General features: G+C 32.3%; 1 protein-coding gene across 1 annotated transcript in view; it reads right to left on the bottom strand.

Moving 5' to 3' along the window:
• DMD (dystrophin) overlaps window positions 1–12,036 on the bottom strand; it is a 2,117,885-nt gene that overhangs the window by 356,892 nt on the left and 1,748,957 nt on the right.

Raw genomic sequence — 12,036 nt, 5'->3', positions numbered from 1 at the left:
TATCCCTAGGTCTGTCATTTCACTGATATGTGCAAACATATAATATGTTAATAGTGCAACTAGATGGCACAGTGAATAGAGTTCTAGGTCTGGAGTCTAGAAAAAACATTCAAATCTATCCTTTGATTTTTACTAATCATGTGGCCCTGGACAAGGTTCTTAACCTCTGCCTGTCAGAGTTTCCTCAACTATAAAAAAGAGAATAATAACGGCATCTAACTTGCTGGATTGAGGATCAAAAGAAAACAGTATCTGGTACATAGTAGGTACTATAAAAATTATTGTTGTTGTTGTGTAGAAAGACCCAGCTGAGAAACTAGCAATCTTTAGCCCCCGTTGCGATATAACAATGTTCACTTTTTCTCAACAGATTTTGATAAATCTGACAGCATTCCAAGGATGCCAACTCAGTGGCAGTTGTCATTTAGGAAAAAAATGGCTTTTTTCTTATTCCCTCTTTTGTTAAAAGAGCTTGATTATTTCTCCAAAGTCCTTCAGATTTCATATATTTCTTGCCTTCATCTTTTTATTATACTTCAAGACAAAATTTACTTGTTCTTTGTGTCTCCCTAAATCTAATAGGCAAAGTGGATGTATGCATTATGTCTCAAAGAGTCATACCATATATTTCCAGTATTACTGAGTTACTTTATTTTCCATGACCATATTAACTGACTGACTTTTTCCCCAAAACACACTGATTCCACTAATTACGGGTTCCTTCTCTAACTCTTTCTAATCCCCACAATTTAGGCCAATGTCCTGGTGGATGAATATTTGAACAAAACTGAAGCCACACAGACAAATCTGTATATACCCCGGAGGCTGCAGAAGCAAAATAAAAGTAGTTGTTTATTCATAGCCAAAATATGGAATTACCTTGGCTATCCATCTAGAAATGTTCCAATAGACCCCCTAAGATTATCCATATAGCATCAAATGAGTTATTTTCTAACTCTGGGTACTTCTTTAAAATTTTATTTTACCTCCATAAGAAAATCCCCAAGCAGATGAGAAAATGCAAAGATAAGTAACATGAAGCAAGGCAAATAAAAAGTAGACTTCCACCAATTATGTTGTTGTTCAGTATGTTGTTCTTCACTCATGTCTGAATCTTTGTGTTATTGGAGGTTTTATTGACAAAGATAATAGAATAGTTTGCCATTTCCTTCTCCAGCTCATTTTACAAATGAGGAAACAGGCAAATAGTGTGAAGTGACCAACTATGTTGCTTTACTAAATTCTGTTCTTTATGTACAGGGTGTAATTAGTAGAAAATGTGATGATTTTATAATGGAGAATATCAAGTAGGCAGGATAGAAGGCTTTTTAAAGAGTGATTACTATATTTTTTATATATTTATGGCACTTGAGCTCAGTTTGTCAACCTTGTTGCTGCTTACTTTAAAAAAAAATTTCTGGTCATACATGTACATTCAATTAAGAAAACATCTCCTTATGAATCATGTTGAGAGATCAGAACAAAAGGGAAAAATCAAGAGAAAAAAAGCAGAAGAAAAAGAAAAAAAGAAATGAACATAGCAAGTGAGGATTTATATTCAGTTTCCCTATTTCTTTTTCTGGATGCAGATGGCATTTTCCATTCAAAGTTTATTGGGATTTCCTGCTCATTCTTAACCCATTTCCCATCGTACAATCTGGAATATATCCTCCAGTTTCTCTACTGCTATCACATCTTTCCTCCTTTCCTCCATCATTCAGATTTCTCTCTGTGAGGGATCCCAACAATATATGCCAACTTTGATGTCCTAACAAATAAGATTTCTAGTTGAAGATGACAGAACTACAAATGTAGGAAGAATTTAGTTCCTGCGGCTAGTCATTTGGTTATGTTCCTGAATGATTTACAAATGACTTTCAAAACACTAACATTTAGGCCAAAAAACTAAACATGGTAATATTCTACAACAAAATAAGAAAATAAAAGAGACATTCGGCAGTAATTCGTTATTGTTTCAACAAACCAAGTCACCTTATTAATTATTCTGCTCCACAAGCTTCCTAACTTAATCCTTTATGTTGGCATAGAAGCCTACTAACTTGATTTTATTTCACTCATTGACTTGTTTATATGGTAGTAAAAATCATTATTATGAAATCTGCATGCTTGATAGGTAGAACATCTAAATGGGCCTTCGGTGTCTATAATAGGTAGAAATACAAGCAAGCTAGAAATATAAAAATATTATATTTGGAAAGCATACTGACAAGCCCTCCCAAAGGAAAAAAGAACAAGTTCAGCATATAATCATTTTTAAAATGGAAAAACATACATCTTTGTAAGTTATATATTCCCCTTTTATGATTAGCTGATTTTTAAGTTCAAGGGTCAACCATTCTGTGGGAGCTTTAATAAGCCTATAAGTATTATGAACAAAACCCATAATAATGATATGTGAAATAATCTTTATGAGTATTGATGATGCATTAACATTTCTATCTTTATCCTACTATAATTTAATGATTTAACATGCACTTAATCTAAGTAGAGCTATTGGATTAAAGATCACAGGATCCTAGATTTAAAGCTGGAAGGGACCTTAGAGGCCAATGAGTCCAACCCCATTATTTTTCAGATGAGAAAATTAAGCAATGGAGGATTAAGTAATTTGTCCAGGGTCACACTGCTAGTAGCTGTCTGTGGCAGCTAAGTTGCATAGAGCATAGAGTGCTGGATTTTAGAGGCAGGAAGTCCTGAATTCTACCTCAGATACTAATATGTGTTCCCAGGATAGTCAATATAACAATAACAACAAGAAGCATTTACACATTACTTCAAAATTTTTAAGTCTCTTTGCAAATATTATCTCATTTTATCCAGTGCTTGCTTAGCACAGTGCCTGGAACATAGTAGGATCTTAGTAAATATTTATTTGAATTGAATTATCCTAAAAGTTATGGACTATTTATTATCTCTATTTTCCAGTTGAGAAAACAGGCAAATAGAGGTTAAGTAATTTGCCCAGTCATTTAATCTCTGTCTGCCTCAGCTTTCTCATCTGTAAAATGAAAGATTTAGACTCAATGGCTTCCCTGGTCCCTTCTGTAGGTGTGAGATAGGGTTTGAAGCCAGGTCTCCTGATCGAAAATTCAGCACTCTTTAACTACTTCTCCATGTAACAGTTTTGAATGGGATAATTCTTTCATATGAAACTTCTTGGAATTATAATATGATAGAGCAGAAAGGAACCTCATCTAGCTCTGTTTCATTAAAGATGAGGTAGAGGGATATATATAATAATTTGTCTGAGATCTTTTGTATAGTCAGTGGCAAAGTTGGTTGGTAACAAAACTAAAATCTGAATTTTTAGCCTCCCAGACCAGGACTAATTTTCACACACTAAGCTACTTCTTAGATTCATTGTCTGTTCCAGTGGAAAAGCACCTCAGAGGTCATCTGATTCTGTGCCCTAATTTTATAGATGAAAGAATCGATTAGGGAATTATCATCTATGAATCTATCCAAATCTTCCCAGATCTGTTTCCATTTCTTGGGAATACTAGTCATATATTATCTTCTAGAGTCTTCAGACTTTTTTGAACAAGCAATTCCATCAATAAAACATTTCTTATTATAAAATAGCAATATAAACATAATAACTTATTTATAAAATACATGCATGTTCCACTACAATAATAATTCTGTACATAATAGAACTTACACAAAGAACTGAAAATTTTAAAATATGAGAAATATTGGTCCCTAAAGTAGAATATCAGTGGAGTTTATTAAATAGATACTGACATGGTCAGATTGAACTTTAGAAAAATCACTGACACCTAAGTGGATAATTATTTGAGAGATGGAGAGATCTGGACAAGTAGGTTACTGCAAAGGTCCAGGTAATATGTAATATAAGCCTTTATTAGGGTAGTGAAGTTATTGGGGGCCCAGGAAATGGGAGGATTTTCACAATGGCACCGGAATATTTCTATAGGTAATGATTAGTAGATTTTAACTGTTCAACGAATATTGTAATAGGTATCCATCCTAATTTCATGGAATTCTTTCCCATTTTTTGCTCCCCTTTTCAGATATCTTTTACCATAAAGTAAGGAGAGAAGGATTATGCAAAGTACTGATAAAGAACAATAATAATTGCAATGATTTAAAAAACTATAACCATACGTTATAATATACTGTTTAAAAAGCAAATTTTCATAATGATTACATGAAGAAAATAATGCATATGTATGTATATATATCTGTATATATACACATATATATATGTATATATATATATATATATATATATATATATATATATATATAATTTTTCTTGTATGCTATAGAAGGAAAAACTGAGGCTTGGAAAAGCTAAATGATTTACCTCCCAGTGACTTGGGCTTCAAATCTGGTTTTATGACTATTTGCTGCTCTTTCCTATACCCCACAAAATCCCTGCATCCAGAAACTTATCTCCTGATCATCATGCTCTCTGGACACCAATAACCCATTTCAGATATTAGCAGATATTCTTTCAGAGTGGGGGGCTTTAAAGGCAAGTTAAAAGCACTTGAAGAATGAAGTGATTAACTGTTTTACCACTTACTTCCAGCAAACATATTAATTAAGCACAGTTCAAAAACTTCAATGGTTATGACCAAGTCTGTGGAGGCTAAGGATTGCTGCTGCTTATAAGCATCATATAAGAAACAAGTTATATGGTGAAAAAGAAATACTTATACTTAACTAACTGGGGGGAAACACTGGGTAGCGAAAGGCATTCAAAATATGTAAAATATTTTTAATTTAAAATTTTAATATTGGATTAAGACATTCAGTTCTAGAACAATCTTGGATATGAAAACCATTACAAATGTACTAGGGAATAGCTTTGACCTCTTTTTGTTCTCCTAATGCTTAACGTAGTGCTTGGCACATAGTAGGAACTTAAATGAATTGATATCAGTTATTTGACAATGGGAAATGTTTAGCCTAAGGAGGCTTCTCTTCATGTATGAATGTTCTTTTTTAGTTGTTTTTATCATGCATTGTACTCTGAGGGGACCTGATGATCTCAATATATGACACGGGCTCTTGGTATCCAAAAAGATGATGGAGTTAAGTAAATATGTTCCTTTGTATTTGAGGAAAGAACCCAATTTTATAGAAATGAAAAAAACTTTTAAAATTACAAAGAAAATATATTTATAAAAAATTGAATTTGATATATCACAGAGCTGGAAGAATGTCATTTAGTCTGATCTCATTTTATAACTGAGAAAACTGAAGTGCTGAGACATTTTTATTGTTGCTGTGCATTTCTTTCCAGTCACATCTGAATCTTTGTGACTCCATTTGGAGTTTTCTTGGCAAAAGTATTGCAGTGGTTTGCCAGTTATTTTTACAGATGAGGAAACTAAGGGAAATAGAGTTGAATGGCTTGCCTATGTCACACAGCTAGTAAGTATCTGAGATCAGATTTGAACGCAGGATGATGAGTCTTTATGTCTTCAAGCCCAATGCTCTATCTATTGAGTCATCAAGATGCCTGAGAGGATATCTAATTTGGCTCAAAATTTCGTCCCTAGCTAAAAACAGAAGCTAAACTGGAACACAACTTAGAGCTTTTAAGAATGGCAGCTTGAGACCCCAAGAAGAACCAGTCAGAGAATCACTTTCAAAACCTAGCTCTGACTTAACTGTATGGCATGGGTGAGCCACTTAACTTTTCTGATGAGTGTCCTCATCTATAAAACTAAGGAGTTGTAATAAGTGACTTCTAACATTACTTCCAGTTAGAATTTATGCTCCTATAATAATCTTTATTATGTGATGGACCCTTCTGGCTGTCTGATAAAGTCCAAGGACCCTTTCTCAGAAAGATGTTTTTTAAATGTATAAAACACATAGGAATAAAAAAAACAGTTATCAAAAATATATCATGGACTCCAGGTTAAATATCTAGTTCATGCTCATTCCTCTCACAGCTCAGTTCCTGATTCTTTATAGTTCTTTCTCTACTGTAGCTCCAAGAGATATTTTCCTTTGTGGCCAACTCCTTTCAGCTTCCATTTATGTGTTGTCTCCCCCCATTAAAATGTAAGCTCTTTAGGGACAGGAATTGTCTTTTCTTTTTGCATCTAGCTACTGTCTCTGCACTCAACACAATTTCTAACTTAATAAATGTCTTCTGGTTTGTTGACAACATTAATGTAGCCAAACTCAAATAGAAATGGAACCTTGCAGGTTGCAAGAATATTGACTTAGACAATCACAAATTAACATAATTTATGTGGTTTTATACTTTTATTTTTTTTCTAACACTTTCTAATTACATTTTAATCTGGTTCATACCTCACTCAAAAGTTTTGCAGGTTCATGCAGACTTTTAAGTCTTAGATTTGATACCTTTATTCTATACCAATTTGGATTTATATTTCAGACAATTGCTGGGATGATCCATGTAAGATTAAAGTTTGAGATCACTTAATTCTTAGAACATTAAAGCTGTTCACCAGTAGTGTCTTACATTTATGAAATAACTTCTTAACATATATTTTCTTTGTAATTTTAAAAGTTTTCTCACTTCTATAAAATCGGGTTCTTTCCTCAAATACAAACATGGGACACATTGTATATCCCAAATGGTTCAATTTGTTATACTCTATATATCAGTTTTTTTTCCTCTAAGTCTAATTAAAGAACAAATCATTATTGATTTTAAAGTTCCTATATGAAATTTCTTTTCCACAATGAAAAAAAATATAGGATTGGATCAAGAAGAATAGACAGATTTCAATTAGTTCAGTTATAAATCTACTTATTTGAATATTATATTGATTTGTTTTACATTGAAAGTGAATACCATAAAATCGTTTCACCTGGTCTACAAAAATAAAAGAAATTGAGAATGATGGAATAATCAAACAAAACAACAATTTTCAATGCAGAGATTCCTCTATCTCTTACAAAATAAGGTACATGAAAACATAGCCTTAAAATGTTATTTTGGTGAAGGATAAATTTTTATCTTAAAAAAATCTATCATTTCACATTCCTTTTCAAAATGAGATTTTTGTTTTGTTTTGTTAGCAATCTGCACATCTACTTTTCCATCACATCCAGAATGCTGGCTTACTGGCAGCCATTTCTCAGTGTCAATGCTTAACTTGTTTAATGTGAGGTTATCTGAGGCATGATATTGGTGCCAATGTTAAATGGATAAATGTGAAAAATGTAATTGCAGGGCATGACAGCACATCTGGCACCTACTTCTTGGGTTATTTGCTCTTAAATCATGCCTTGTTGTTCTAGTTGTGGAAGTATAACTCAATGATAAACTTGAAACTTGAGCATCTTTGGTAAATGCCAAGGGAAATTAAAAGGAAAGTAGAGCAGGAGCTACCATTTTCTAAGCAAATGTAGCATTTTTGCTAACTATTACTAGCACCTTAGTATCATATATAGTTAATGCACTGCCTCTACACATAGAATCTAATAAAAATGCTTAATCTCTCAGTTTCTTGTTATATAAAAACGTTCCCAGAAAACAAAGACCCCATTAATACTACAGATACAGTGAATTAAAATTCACACTTGATAATGAGATTAGACCTTTCTGGATACTAGATTATAACAATACCATTTTGAGATCTAAAATCCTTTAATGCTAATGATATGTTACTTCATTTCTGTTTGGAGTAGTCTGTAATTGTCAGACAGTACCTCTGGAGGCCAGAGAACATTTATTACTGTCTCCTACTGCACCCAAAGTGCTTAGTCTAGATTCTAATACCAGCCAATTCTCTAGAGCTGCTCTATTAAATGTGAGATTATTATTTTTACATAAAAGCCTGGGTGATGTTGTAGGAAGGGAATTTCAAGGCTCAAAAAACACCTCTTAAGAAAAATAATATCAGATGGATTCATTAAGTGAACATTTTGATTATCTGCAAATTTCTAAATTCATATGACTAAAAGAGTTGCTATACAGCTCTTACTTAATTGAGTAACATTTGTGGCATATTCTGGTGCCTATGTTCTTTGTAGTCTATCAAAACAAGTGTTATAAAGCTCTTTATTGGCAAAGAGGTCCAAATTAAAATAAGTTTAACAATAAAAAGGTGATTCACAGTCTCCAACTGTTCCAGAGATTTCCTATCATTAAATAAAGTTCACTCAGCAATCAAGTCATTTATGAAATAATTGGAGAGACGGGAAGGATGTTTCTTTTATGGAATAAAGGTTTATTTTGAAATTAAAAGGCATTCCTTTGAGTTAAAAATGTCCATTACATGCCACCATCTCCTTCCTCCTCACTCATTGTCTTACATCATTTGCCGGCTTACAACACATATTCTTGCATAAGTTGTTTATGAAGCAGCAAATTAATAGTCTTTCTGATTGTTTTTAGTTGGGATTTGGAGGGCTGACAAATGAATGAGTAGAAAATGGCAATTCTGCATGAATTAGTTTTAAGGCTCGCTAAGAGGCCGATGCAGAACTTAATAAGAAACTTATTAAGAGAAGTAGGACAACTTAATTCAGATTGATTATAGACTTTGGTGAAGACAGCTGGAGTTCAAATGAAACTGAAAAGGAACTTATATACACTTCAAAGTATGCTAAGCAGATGTCTAAAACAATTATTGAGGGCTGCCTTTTTAACAGCTTAAGGCATTATGGGAATATAGTGTTAGATTCAGGTTCTACTTACAGGAAGGGAGGTAACTACTGGTAAGGCATATAGCACTACCTCAAGTCGGGTTCTTTTGAGATATGAAATAATTTAGGATTCTAGTCATAATTAAGGACTTTTGCCATTAAATGTCTACTTAGAATGAGAGGAAATGTATGAGAACTCAGTCCAGAGCTCTCCCATTTCCACCAGTATAAAGTATATCGTCAGGATTTTTTCCAGGAAACCATTCTTACTATCTCTTGTAAGTTATGCCATCAATAATTTAATGCCCATTCTATACTTTATAATTTAAAGTAAAGCTTCTTTAATGTATATATTCTAGGGACCAAATCATGTTCCCTGAAATGTAAAAGTATATATTCAGAAAAGATGGCATACATAAATAGAAAATTTAAATATAGCCATTCGTTTTGTCCTTTATAGTAGTCTTCAATAAAGGTAATTACCACAAATGTAATAAGGTGGCAAAACTCTACTCAATCCTTCTAAGGTATCAATATTGAAAAGATATGACAGAACGCTCTATACTGACTAATATAAAACAATGGAAATGAGCTTTAGCAAAAATAATTAGCTAAAATAGGAAGCAAGTAGATGAGTTTCTTCCTAGGGGACCCACCTCTGCTAATTCATAGACATCACAATAGCTCCATAGTGTCTTGGAATATTTCCCTCCACTTTAAGGAATGTCAATCAATAAGTATGTATTAAGTACCATTAAATGCTTATTCTATACCAAGTACTATATTAAGCATTGGCTATACAAACAAGCAAATAATGGTAACAGATAGTCTCTGCTCTCAAGTCTAATAGGGGAAGCAATATTAAAAATACTATGTAAAAACAAGCTATATACAATACAAATTGGAGATAATCAATACAAGGTAGCCTTCTGAGGACAAAATGCCTAGCTGTGGTTCTATTAACTATACATATATATACTATATATATATATATATATATATATATATATATATATATATATATATTATGCACACTATATATTATATAGTATATATATGTATATATATACACTATATATTAGCTATATATAATACATATATATATACATGTCAACATTACAAAAATCCTAGCTAATAGGATGTTAGAGCAAGAAGATATTATGATCAAGTTGCAAATTTTTTGGATTTATAATTAGGGGACCTAATTCCATATGCAAGATCTGACATCTACCACACATATGACCTTTGGAAATGTATTCATCCTGTTTAAGCTATTGGTAAATGGAAAAGGTTGGATGCGATGGCTTCAGTAGTCTCTTTAATTCTTACAACTGGTCCATGTGAATAAAGAGTAGAACAAAGACTAGAACCCAAATATCCTAAGGTAAAGTGACTGTTGAGGAACCAAAATAATTACTTTTTAATCAGAAAACCATGTTTGTTTGTTTTTCTATCTGAAAATACTCACTAAGCCACATGTAGATATCTTTTTTCTTATGTTAAAGTAATGATTCTGGAAAAGGCGTTTTTTTTAATTCAAAGCTGGAGTAGGCTAAGATACAAAGAGTCAAGCAACTTACTATAGAATTTGAAGGGACCTCACAGGCCATCTAGTCCAACTCATACCTGAGTAGGGATTCTGAAGACACCAATAAAAGGGTCTGGGGCTTTTTGAGGTCACTAATTCCATAGCAACTTTATTTAATGAGTTTTTCAAATATTTAGATGAAGTCTCTTCAATCTCCTATCTTCTTTTCAACTGTTTTTAATTCTTCCATTAAATGTAAAGACAGTTATCATATTTTCTCAACTCTTCTTTTATTTTTCCCCACTAACAAAGATGAAACTAATAAGTATACAAACAGTTCTATCTTAAATAGCTAAATAAAAATACTAGGGAAAGTCAAAATTGTTCTGATAATTTCATCTTTTCTCCTTGGTGGATATAATCTATACCCTAAACTTAATTACAACCAAAAGTTGTAATACCATAAAGTTTCAAAATGTAGAATGCAGAAAACATAGAATAGGCAGTTTTGAGAAGCTACAATAGAATAGCATATTCATCAGTTTAATTGATATCTGACACAAAAAGTTGGAGCATGCATACTGTTATCTCCAGGCCTGCACAGATATGGCAATTACTTGAGGAGTAAGACTGCAATGTGATGAGTTTTAACTATATAGCAAAAGACATTTAGAACAGTGTTTTGTTTCTCCTAATGTCTGCTTCAATTTTTAAAATGAAGCAGGTATATGAAAGATAATGAAATCCTTGGCCCTATATAACATGTTTCTAAGGAAATAGGTCAGATTAAAGAAAAATTTTTCTCATTGCTACATTAAAAACAACATCAATATGTAGATGCCAGTTTTGACATTATACTGGGGATATTTAGAAAAATATTCATTGATTCTATATTACAGTCATCAAATTGGCAAAGATGACACAAGAAGAAATTGGCAAATTTTTGGAGGTACTATGGAAAAATAGACACTAATGCACACTGTTGGTGGACTTATGAATTGGTCTCATCATTCTGGAAAGCAATTTGGAACCGTTTCTCAAGTCACTAAACCATTCATAACCTTTGTTTTGAAATATAATGACAAAGCTTAAGTTCTAAGGAGATTCAAAGAAAGAGAAAAAAGGATCCATCTTTTTTTTCATAGTATCAAAAAATCTAAAAATCAAGAAAGTATCCACCCATTAGGAAAAGTCTAAACAATCATAGCACCTAAATGAAATGGAATATTATTGCAACATGAGAAATTATGAAACAATTAAACTAGGAAGAACTAAATAAAATAATACAAAGTGAAGTGAGAAAAATTAGAAAAGTAATTGATGTTATAAAGAAATAGCTTTATTTCTCGATGCTCAACAGTTTTGAGAGCACTTTGAACCCTGATCAATGGAAATAACACACCATAATTCCAGAGGATTTTAGATAATGCTCATTTTATACCTTCTGACAGATAGATAATCAACTCAAATTGCAGAATGATATACATGTTTAAACATTAGCAATAAGGGAATTTACTTTTCTTATTGATGGATATTTGTTATGCATGTTTTTCCTCTCTATTTCTCCTTTCCTCTTTTGTTCTCTCACTTCATCTCTTTTTGCTTCCCTCCCTCCCTTCCTTCCAGTTGGCAAAGAAGGGAAAATAATAAAAGTTTATTAATAATTTTATATCCTACTTTTTTAAAAAAAGAAACATACTCATCAAAATTTTGACCCTGCATAAAGGATGTAACAATTCCAAAGCATGATATTTTGGTTTTTTTTTTAAATAGAAAACAATTTTTACATTGTCAAATAACGTTTGGTATTTCTTTCAGTTCAGTTATGATGACTTCAGAAATAAGTTAATAAGAATGTCATGAACAAAATCATGTAG

This window comes from Sminthopsis crassicaudata, chromosome 3 (assembly GCF_048593235.1).
Source record: "Sminthopsis crassicaudata isolate SCR6 chromosome 3, ASM4859323v1, whole genome shotgun sequence".
Lineage (NCBI taxonomy): Eukaryota > Metazoa > Chordata > Mammalia > Dasyuromorphia > Dasyuridae > Sminthopsis > Sminthopsis crassicaudata.
The sequence above is the reverse complement of the archived record's forward strand: the minus strand, read 5'-3'. Positions and strand labels throughout refer to the sequence as shown.